Source organism: Adiantum capillus-veneris, chromosome 6 (assembly GCF_014529385.1).
Source record: "Adiantum capillus-veneris isolate H3 chromosome 6, ASM1452938v2, whole genome shotgun sequence".
Lineage (NCBI taxonomy): Eukaryota > Viridiplantae > Streptophyta > Polypodiopsida > Polypodiales > Pteridaceae > Adiantum > Adiantum capillus-veneris.
In genome coordinates, this window is record NC_140936.1 from 33911056 (window position 1) to 33920946 (window position 9891).

At 42.1% G+C, this 9891-nt stretch overlaps 1 pseudogene; it reads left to right on the forward strand.

Moving 5' to 3' along the window:
* The first annotated feature begins 3512 nt into the window (after positions 1 to 3512).
* On the forward strand, positions 3513 to 3994 carry LOC147455333 (uncharacterized; annotated as a pseudogene).
* The last annotated feature ends 5897 nt before the right edge of the window (positions 3995 to 9891 follow it).

The following is a 9891-nucleotide window of genomic DNA, read 5'->3' on the forward strand; positions in this document are numbered from 1 at the left end:
CGCCACGTGTCAGCTCCAGGAGGCTTCAAGACTTTTTTTAAGCACAAAAACCTTTTGGCCTAACTTTGTCTGGCTCTCATGTACTGCTTCCACCTCGTATTGCCGAGCCGCAACAACTTACTAAAACCCCACTTTTCTGGCTACAACCACCTTCTCTGTACGTGCACTTTGACTTCTCGGCGTCCTCGAACCAAAGCTTTCAAAAATGGAAAAAACCATCTGCAACCAACTTCGGGCAAAGACTCCCAGTTTTCCGACGGCTATATCTCCATGCTACGGCCTCCGTTTGGCATGCAGAGTCTTCCTGCTAGCTCCATATGATGTACACTCTGCTGTGGAACTTTGTCGAGGCTCAGACGATGCCAGATGGCACGTACTCCAATGCGGTCAAGTGGGCTCAGACCCGGTCCCCAGAAAAACTTCAAATGACCATATCTTGCAAACCGTGGCTCCGATCCACAATCCAAAAATACAGGTACCCTCCATGAATTGATCTCTACAGATCCATACCCCAAGTTCCACTTGGACCACCTGTCTCCCGCTGCCCTGTGCGGCAAGAATCTGCAAACCTCCAAAACTTCATCCTTGAATAACTTGGGCTCCGTAGCTCAGTTTGATGAGCCATGTCGACCTACTCCTTCATCACTTCAAGCTCTTCATTTCAGGACCTCAAAACTACACTTTGCATCTCTTTCACCTGCTACCCCAATTAGCACATTATGGAGCCTTTCTTGGCCTATAAGCCGCATCATGCATACACTTCCGCTGCTACCTGCTATCCCATGAACTTCATAGCTGCTCCTTTCCTTTGCCATGCTTCTGCTTGCCTGTACACACCTATCCATGCCATCTTCTAGAGCCGACATACTTTGGATGCACCATCATTCCCCACCCCCCTGTTTAGCATTTATGCTCAACCACATAAAAGCTTTATTCCACTATAAACAACAAAACCTGGCACACACTATGAGAAAACTTAAACCATATGTACAATGTTTTATTGCACCCTATTATCAAACCTTCAACTGGGTTGCCCCACCCCCTGCATAATATAGACTCCACCTGGATCAAACACTTGTCTCTGTTCACTTTCATCTATCTGTAACAATCTCCAATAGTGCCCTACCCAAGCACGTAGCCATCCATGCACACAAAAGGCCCATAGCACTTTAGCACCTCTTCGAAGAACATCTTGCCTCATAAACCTATATGGCTCTGCAAACAGATTACTCGAACCAACCAAAAGCATTGGTTCTGCAACCAAATCATTTGTACGAACCAACACTTCTGACCCTCCCTCCCAGCCATGTAAAGTAGAGCTCCTCTCAAATGAACCCCGTATCTCATGGATAATATACTGCATAGTTGCACTTACAAGCATACCTTTCAACCATGGGTTGCATACCTCTTTTGAAATCTTGGACACATCCTGGGAATCTCCTCCATATGCCATAGAACACATCTCTTGCACTGGCTTCTTGCTCTCTTGTACCTCCTCTTCGAACTCACTTACACTGTCAATAAGCCCTTCATCATCGATTGGTCCTTCAAGGTCACTCAACACTTCCTTCTGTCCAGCTTCAATCTCCTACTCTTCAATCACCTCTTCTACCACTGCATCATGCTCCTCTATGGAAGAGAGAAACTCGTTCTCTACCACATCCATCTCCAGTTCCTTCATAGACACGGCCGCTTTATCTCTCTTGGAAAAAGTCTGCACATGTTGCACCACCATGGCACACTCCACCGCTACTCTCATCAGCACTTCCACTAGCATGGCACCACATACCACCTTCACTTGCATTCCATTATCTTTACGTCTAGACCGTACCTTTTGGCTTTCATCAAGCACCTCGGCTTGCTCTGTTCCCTGCTCTTCTTTCACATGTGCTACTACCATATCATCAAACATATAAGAGGACAGCTTTACCTTTACCAGTTTGGGTTCATCAGATTCCGTCTCTTCTTCATAGGATGTATACTCATCCGCACTATTCTCCTCGCTTGTCTCCCAGCTAATCGAGCTTGCATCATCATCCGCATTGGCATCATATACTGACTCCATATCAGCATCTGCATCCATTTGTTGCTCCACAAAAGCTTGACCATCTTCACCACTTGGAAAACTTTCTTCATCAGCTTTTGAACCCTCGGTATCTGCATCTCGATTGCATTCTGCTACCTTTTCACGCAAATTTTCAACAAGACCATGCTTTACCTCTTTAATCCATACCGTAACCTCCACACCTGCTACCACTTTTGCATCTTGGTTTACCTCTACATGGAGCTTCTCCTCGTTGACAAGCTCTTCCACCCTCGGCACATGCACATCACCCACGGGAAACCTCCAAGGAACATAACCAATAGTAGGTCTTACCTCCACAGGCCTTGCATTTTGCACCACTGGAATCACCTTTGGTCGGACCCAAGATCACTTCGCTATCTCCGCAACAGGCATATAATCTGCTCGCTTTAGCATACCCAACTCCAACTTTCGCTTCACCTTTCTGCTCTTTATCTTTGTCAAATAGACCATGTCTTCATGGGTATCGGCACCATCTTCGACCTTTTCTCTAATCTTTGGATGCAAGCACTCTAACAGCTTTGACTGCTTCAAAGATTGATTGCTTTTGACCCCAGTCACATCCTCTACCTGCTTCCAACAAGCTTCAAACTACTCAATGAAAAGAGAGAAATCTTTCCTTACATCTTGGCGTACCGCCTTCACCCTTGCACCAGCCTTTTTCGCCGTAATCACCTCTCGAAACCGCTCCAAAAACTGACTCTGCAACCTTTGCCATGATTCTCGATCACTGCTCTCTAGGCCATCAAACCACACCTTGGCTCGCCCTCGCATCAACAACGGTACCGTCTATAACCTTTTTGCATCCATCGACATACGCATCGACATCAACCATAATTCAAAATCTGCTAACCAATCCTCGAGATCTTCGACGCCCGTAAATATGGGGCCAAAACCTGGCTCCACCATCTTTGTCATCTTCAAACTCGACCATCAAACATCTCGACCGTGAACCAAGCTCTTCGTTGACAAAAAAACAGTGCATTCAACTGCAAATTGGAGCATCAGATAGCTCCTTAGTGGGGGCACCAGAAGATGGAGAGGGGGAATAGGAAACACACCCAGAACACACAATACTTTCCTCTCTATAGCCCAGGGATTCCACAACACCCCTAACCGCTCAAAAAACACCTTAAAATTGGCTAATTTGCACAAACAATTCTACCTTCACATACAAAACAACTACCTCACTCTTTGCACAAGAACACCCACAACACAAATGCACCCACGATGCTTAACTCACCCATTCCGATTCACAAAACACCCCTAATCTGCACTCTTGAAAGTACCCTTCAAACTGCAGGCAAACCCTCTGCAAATAATGGTTAACACACCAAGAGTGAGAGAGAAGGAGGGGATTGGGGAGAAGGAATACAAGAGATTGGGCAAACGGTTGGTATTATTGCATAGAGGGTAGTACAATTGATGTATGCAGCTTCAATGGAAATCTTGGCATCACACAAGCTTCAAGCTTTCACTTCCTCACCCAGGCAAAAAAGCCCTTCAATTTTCTCATTAACAACCTTTTATAGGGGTACCTCTAAGAGGCCACAAAAAGAAAAGAAGGTGAGTTTCTCTTGCCGTGGCCTTCACTTAGAGCTTCTTTTAGTATTTTCTTGCATTTTCAGGACTTGGCCTAGTTAGCTTTTGGAAACATGTACATCGTTTGCACACTTGCCCTTTGCATCTTCCACCTTGGCCGGCCGGATCTCTCCCCTTTTGGTCTTGCATTTGGCTTCGTCCACTTGGTCCTCAACTTGGCCGGCTTTGGCTTTGCTTTATACCACTTGGATGCTCCCGGATTTTCTCTCTCGCTCTCTGTTGTGGGGCTCACCCCTTACCTGAGGGGGGAAGGCAATAGCGATATCGCTATTCCCACCCTCCTCTTCCTTCAAAACTTACGGGCTTTGAGAGCCGCGGGAACCCCCCCCCTTTCGGACCTGCCACATCATCACCAGGCTTACTGCCGCAGGCACCCTATGGCGCCCATCCTCAGCCGGCTTGCCACTCAAAACCGCCGGATAACCGCCACAGCAACGCCCGCCGCGCGGACGCTGTAGCTACGCCCAAGGTCACGAGCTCCAAGAGCTCCACACTCCTCCTTTGGATGCTAGTGGGAGGGCCACGTCCGAGCTTATATCCCCCGAGCTAACAGCCCCCGCTTTCGTATACGGGTTTTCAACCCCGCCTCATGTCAACTCCAGGAGGCTTCAAGCCTTTTGAGTTTCAAAAAGGTCCCTTAACTTTTTTTTTTAAAGCACAAAAACCTTTTGGCCTAACTTTGTCTGGCTCCCATGTACTGCTTCCACCTCGTATTGCCGAGCCGCAACAACTTACTAAAACCCCACTTTACCGGCTACAAGCACCTTCTCTGTACCTGCACTTTGACTTCTCGACGTCCTCGAACCAAAGCTTTCAAAAATGGAAAAAACCATCTGCAACCAACTTCGGGCAAAGACGCCCAGTTTTCCGACAGCTATATCTCCTTGCTCCGGCCTCTGTTTGGCATGCAGTCTCTTATTGTTAGCTCCATATGATGTACACTCTGATCTAGAACTTCTTCGAGGCTCACAAGATGCTAGATGGCACGTACTCTGATGTGGTGAAGTGGGCTCAGACCTGGCCCCTGGAAAAACTTCAAATGACCATATCTTGAAAACCGTGGCTCCGATCCACAATCCGAAAAGACGGGTAGCCTCCATGAATTGATCTCTACACATCCATACCCCAAGTTCCACTTGGACCACCTGTCTCCAGCTGCCCTGTCCAGCAAGAATCTACAAACCTCCAAAACTTCAACCTTCAATAACTTGGGCTCCGTAGCTCGGTTTGATGAGCCGTCTAGACCTACTCCTTCATCACTTCAAGATCTTTATTTTAGGACCTTAAAACTGCACTTTGCATCTCTTTCACTTGCTTCCCCAATTAGCACATTATGGAGCCTTTCTTGGCCTATAAGCCGCATCATGCATACACTTCCGCTGCTACCTGCTATCCCATGAACTTCATAGCTGCTCCAGTACTTTGCCATGCTTATGCTTTCCTGTACACACCTGTCCATGCCATCTTCTAGAGCCGACATACTTTGGCTGCACCAACGTGCACCAAAACTTTTCCATAGCTGAACAAATGTGCTTTCTTGATTTGGTGCCGAATCCTACTGCTTTCTTTTTCTTTCCTTCTATGTTCTCGTTTCTTAGTAGCCCAATACTCACACATAGAAGCAGTGTCCATGCTGTGAACACTTGCATTCCGCTCCATAGTCCAATCCCTCTTTAGGCAGCCTTGCACAATATTCCAATCCCTATTTGGACACCCTTGCTCATTCACCATGCCAGGAGAAGTAGTTGTGAATTCCATGCCTTGAGGATTATCCATGTTCACGCAGCTCTGCATATTCTCCATGCTAGGATAACCAGTTGTCTTCCCTATTCAAATTGTGAATTCCATGCTGTCAAGAGTGTGGGTAGTGTAGAGAGGTAAAGAGCTACAACTATAGAATCGGCTATGTCGTGAACAAGGAAGAAAGATAGGAAGAGAGAGAGAGAGAGAGAGAGAGAGAGAGAGAGAGACCCTGACTTGTCTATAATCCTTACCTAGATCTATGCTCTTACAAACCAAACATTTTTGTTCACATAAAATAATTCCCCAAAAAAGTGGATAAAAAAGACTTCCCCAAAAAAGGCTAATTTTCTACCAAGAAAAGTAGTGTCCTTGAAAGTGCATATTGTACCACCAAACCATGCTTTCAGCCAAAGATTCATACATGAAAATCATCTGTACACACCATCACACACTAGACACAATCAAAGCTAGATAAAGGGTAGTAGAGAGCACGAAAGCACGAGCATGTGCACCTCGTAAAGGAGAGTGCTACATATTGAGGAGACAGAAGAGAGGAGAGAAGAGAGCAAGAAAGGAATAAGCACTAGATACAATCTCCCCCCGTGCAAGAGTGAGAATTTCCCTTTTGCATGGATTTATTTATAGATTTTTGTCAATGCTCAAAAACTGATTATAATTATTCAACTCGACATAACATGACCATTGCTCACATAAAGAGCTTTCCACTAGCAAAGCATCCATAGCTGACTATCAATTGTACAAACTATAAATCAACCATGCTTTGACACTTTTTAGTTCCAATAAAAAACTACCAAATAATAATCAAACTCCATTACAATTTGGGCTATTCTATTAAGACTGTTGATAAAGTTTTAAAGTTACCCGCATATGACGTGGAGAGTGTATATCTAGGTATGGGTAAAGATTCATTGTTTACATAGAAAATTTACAAGTTCAAAAGACGTGCATGCTTAGAGGGGGTGGATGTCGTGCAACTATGCATTTGACCAATTTTTGGGAGATATGTATCTCAGCTCTCAAGATGATTATAATTTAAGAGAACCAGTTAAGTGGAGCATTGCAAAAGAAAAGATTCCATTTGAACTTTCAAGAAATTTCTACTTAAGGCTTGTCTTGAAGGGATTTATGTATGTTTACGATAAAGATCTTATTAGAATATTGTTTTGGACTTGGAAATGCAAGGGATTTTAATATCCAAATTTCCTAGGAAAAATTAAATAAGGAATGGAATATTGCGATAACTTGATCTTTTGGGTTTTGTGAATACTCGGTCTTATCAATATTGATTATGGAATGGAATTCCTTTCTTATTAACACATTATTTCTTTAGTTTTCTATTGGGAGATAGAGAAGAAGAGAGAGCTTGAGCTCTTATAAGCACACACACACACTCACAGATGGAGGAAAACCTTTCTTCTTATTTACTAACTCAAGATAAGAAGCCTACAAAGCATAAAAGGTAAAGTACAACATAATGGAAATTTAGTATAGCGATGACATGCTCTGGCATACATATAATGTGAAAATGTCTTAAAAACTCACTTTCTATGCCTTTTGGATCAATTAGAACAACGGCCATCATGTACATAGTGTGTTATATGTGGAAACAATTGCTAACGTGTACATACATTAACGGAGAGTTATGGCCCTAAATACAGCATTGTAAGTGCTTTTCTACTATAAAAAATCTTTAATATGATTTAGGCATGTTGATGGAGCTAGTCCAATGTGTTCAATCATTTGTCTTATCTTGAAAGTTTGATATGGGCAAAAAAATCCAAAAATAGCATTTGATATGTGTGGTATACATAATTGTGGAAAACATATCCAAAATTTATAAAAAGCAACAAAATTAATTTTAAAATAAAAATTGGGCTTCAAGGATTTCTCCCAACTCATTTGGTATTTTTAAGGTAAAAACGAGCATTTTTCGATCAAAATGATAAAAATTTTGGCAAAAAAATGGCTAAAAATTCCACATCAATGATGGTTCCACCCTTGCCCAAGATAGGGATCAGATGATATCAGAAAAAAACTTCACTTTTAGCGTATCAATCGATTATACACAGAGGGTTCTTCTATAGTGGTCTATTGTAGTCTTGTCCTGCTTCCCTGTTGTTTTCAAGCGTGTGAAGCTCCTAATTAGGGTTTACTCTCCTCAAAAGGTGAGTTAATGTGTGTGTAACAATCCTTTAGCTTCCATGGATATTCTTTGTTTGGTAAATCAAAAGAATACTCTATGGTATTTTGCTTGGTAAATTGGCATCGTCCTTGTGTTATTGCATCCAAGGCTACCTAGTTTGGTGAAAGAGACTTTAGTTTTATGTTGACCTTGTGCTCATTTAAGTGTAAAGATTCCATGTCTAGATTTTGAGTGTTCTTATTTGTCTTTATACTTCAAATTAATGTGTTTCTCATCTATCAAGGTGCAAACTATCACAACCAGAAGCCTGGCGCCTACCGACTTGTCTTATGAACTTTTTGACAATGTGTAGTGTAAACCACTAGTGAGTGAGCTAGATGGATGAGTGTGCCATCACATTGAAATCTTGAAACATGCATTGAGCTTGACACAAGAAATTTGAAGCACTAAATCAAACAATTTGGACAACTAGCAAAGGTTTTAGATCAGCAAAGAATTGATAGTATCTAGGAATAGAGCAGATCATGAGCTCGCAGGACATACAGGTCTCGGTGTGAGTAGGGTTGTAGGTCACCCATTGGAGGGTTGGACCCTTTCATGCCTTGCACAAATTTCATTAATGTAATCACAAATACATGAACACGTTAATAACGTTGAGTGATCACATTTCAATATACATGACTGCGTTAAATAATCATGTGACTTCCCCTTAATCTATAGAAATCGTCCAATTTGGTAAATCCACTCATATTTTTTCTTTTCCTGGTAGGCCTATTTTAGGGTTCACATAGTTTTCTAGTAAGACCATCAAGAAAAACACATACCCCGATGGGGTTTAGGTGGGTTGCCATGTCACCACTTACCAGCTTTTTTGTGATGACATTAATTTTGATTATGTGAATGTGCAAATAAACATTGTAATCACAAGAAATTTCATGTGATCACGTGAATATTAAATCTATGATGCCTTGTGAAGACAATTAGTTGATGCAAGCTAACCCTAAAAGAGGGCCACAAAAACCATAATGAAGAGAACGTGTAGGGATTGGGAGCGGAGCATCCAGGTGCTTATCTCTTGCTTCACTCTTTTTTGAGCCTTAGCGCCCATTATGGGCCGTGTTTTTGCACCCCTTAAGTTTTAGTCTAAGCTGATCATTTGACAAGGAAAAAATATGTCAAATAGGGATGATTATATAGGGATCTAGGAGCAAGTTTTATGCACCTTGTGGCGTGTTGTGCAGGGCCCTCATCGGGTAGTTGTTGGATGCGCCGCCTGGTCTCTGTAGATCAAGAGAGTGCTATTGCATTTTGGGATTTGAGGCTAAGAGTTGGACTTCTTTGTGTGGGGTGATGATACCCCTTACATATATGCCATTTGGAGGTTGATTTGATTATTTTTGGCAAGTTATGCTTCTATTGTTCACATGTTTTCTTGATCTCATGATCTCACACAGACATTGGAAACTATTTGATTCTCATCATTGTATATTGATTGGCATGACGGTTATGTGGATCTTACAAGATGATTGTATGCATTTTTAATGCAGTTCTGAGCCTCTAAGACATCACTATTTGGTTTTTGGTGTTAATTAACATGTGATTCACTCTCTCTCAAACTCCATTTCACACAGTAGAACAACCCCGGGGAGGTCACCTAATAAAAATGTAGCCTATCACGTGAGTTCAACATAAGGGTATTTAAAGTTCTTGAAACTTACAAAAATATATATATACAGAAAGGGATTATTTTTTCAAATTTTAAAAAAACTTACAAATTTTAAAAGAAAAGGGTACATTATATTCTTAGCAAAATTCACAGATAAGGGGTTTTACAAACATGTCTTGAATGCACGTGATATGGTAGTTTTACACATAGTGAACCCCCCGAGAGAACAACACACACATCACATTAGACTCAACAAAAATTGTAGAAAGATAGCTTCATATTGAACAAACAAGACATCAAGATAAACATGTAGAGTCGTCAACGTGACTGAAGTGCCCCATTGTATTACTGAAAACACTGCTCGAACACCAAGAACACCAATACTTATAACTACCTATCCAAATTTTTCTTGACATAACAATCGACCCAGCTATATCAGGCTTAGCAAAAACTGACACTCTTACAAATCATTACTTGTAGAGGGATTTATAGGTCCCACAAAGTCTAATCTCCACTTTTGAAAAGGTTCAAAGGCAATATAGGACGATCTGACATCGTATCTCTAGAGTCAATTTGACCAAGTTTTTGATAAATAACACATCTTTTTCCATGCTCATGAGCATCTTTCAAACT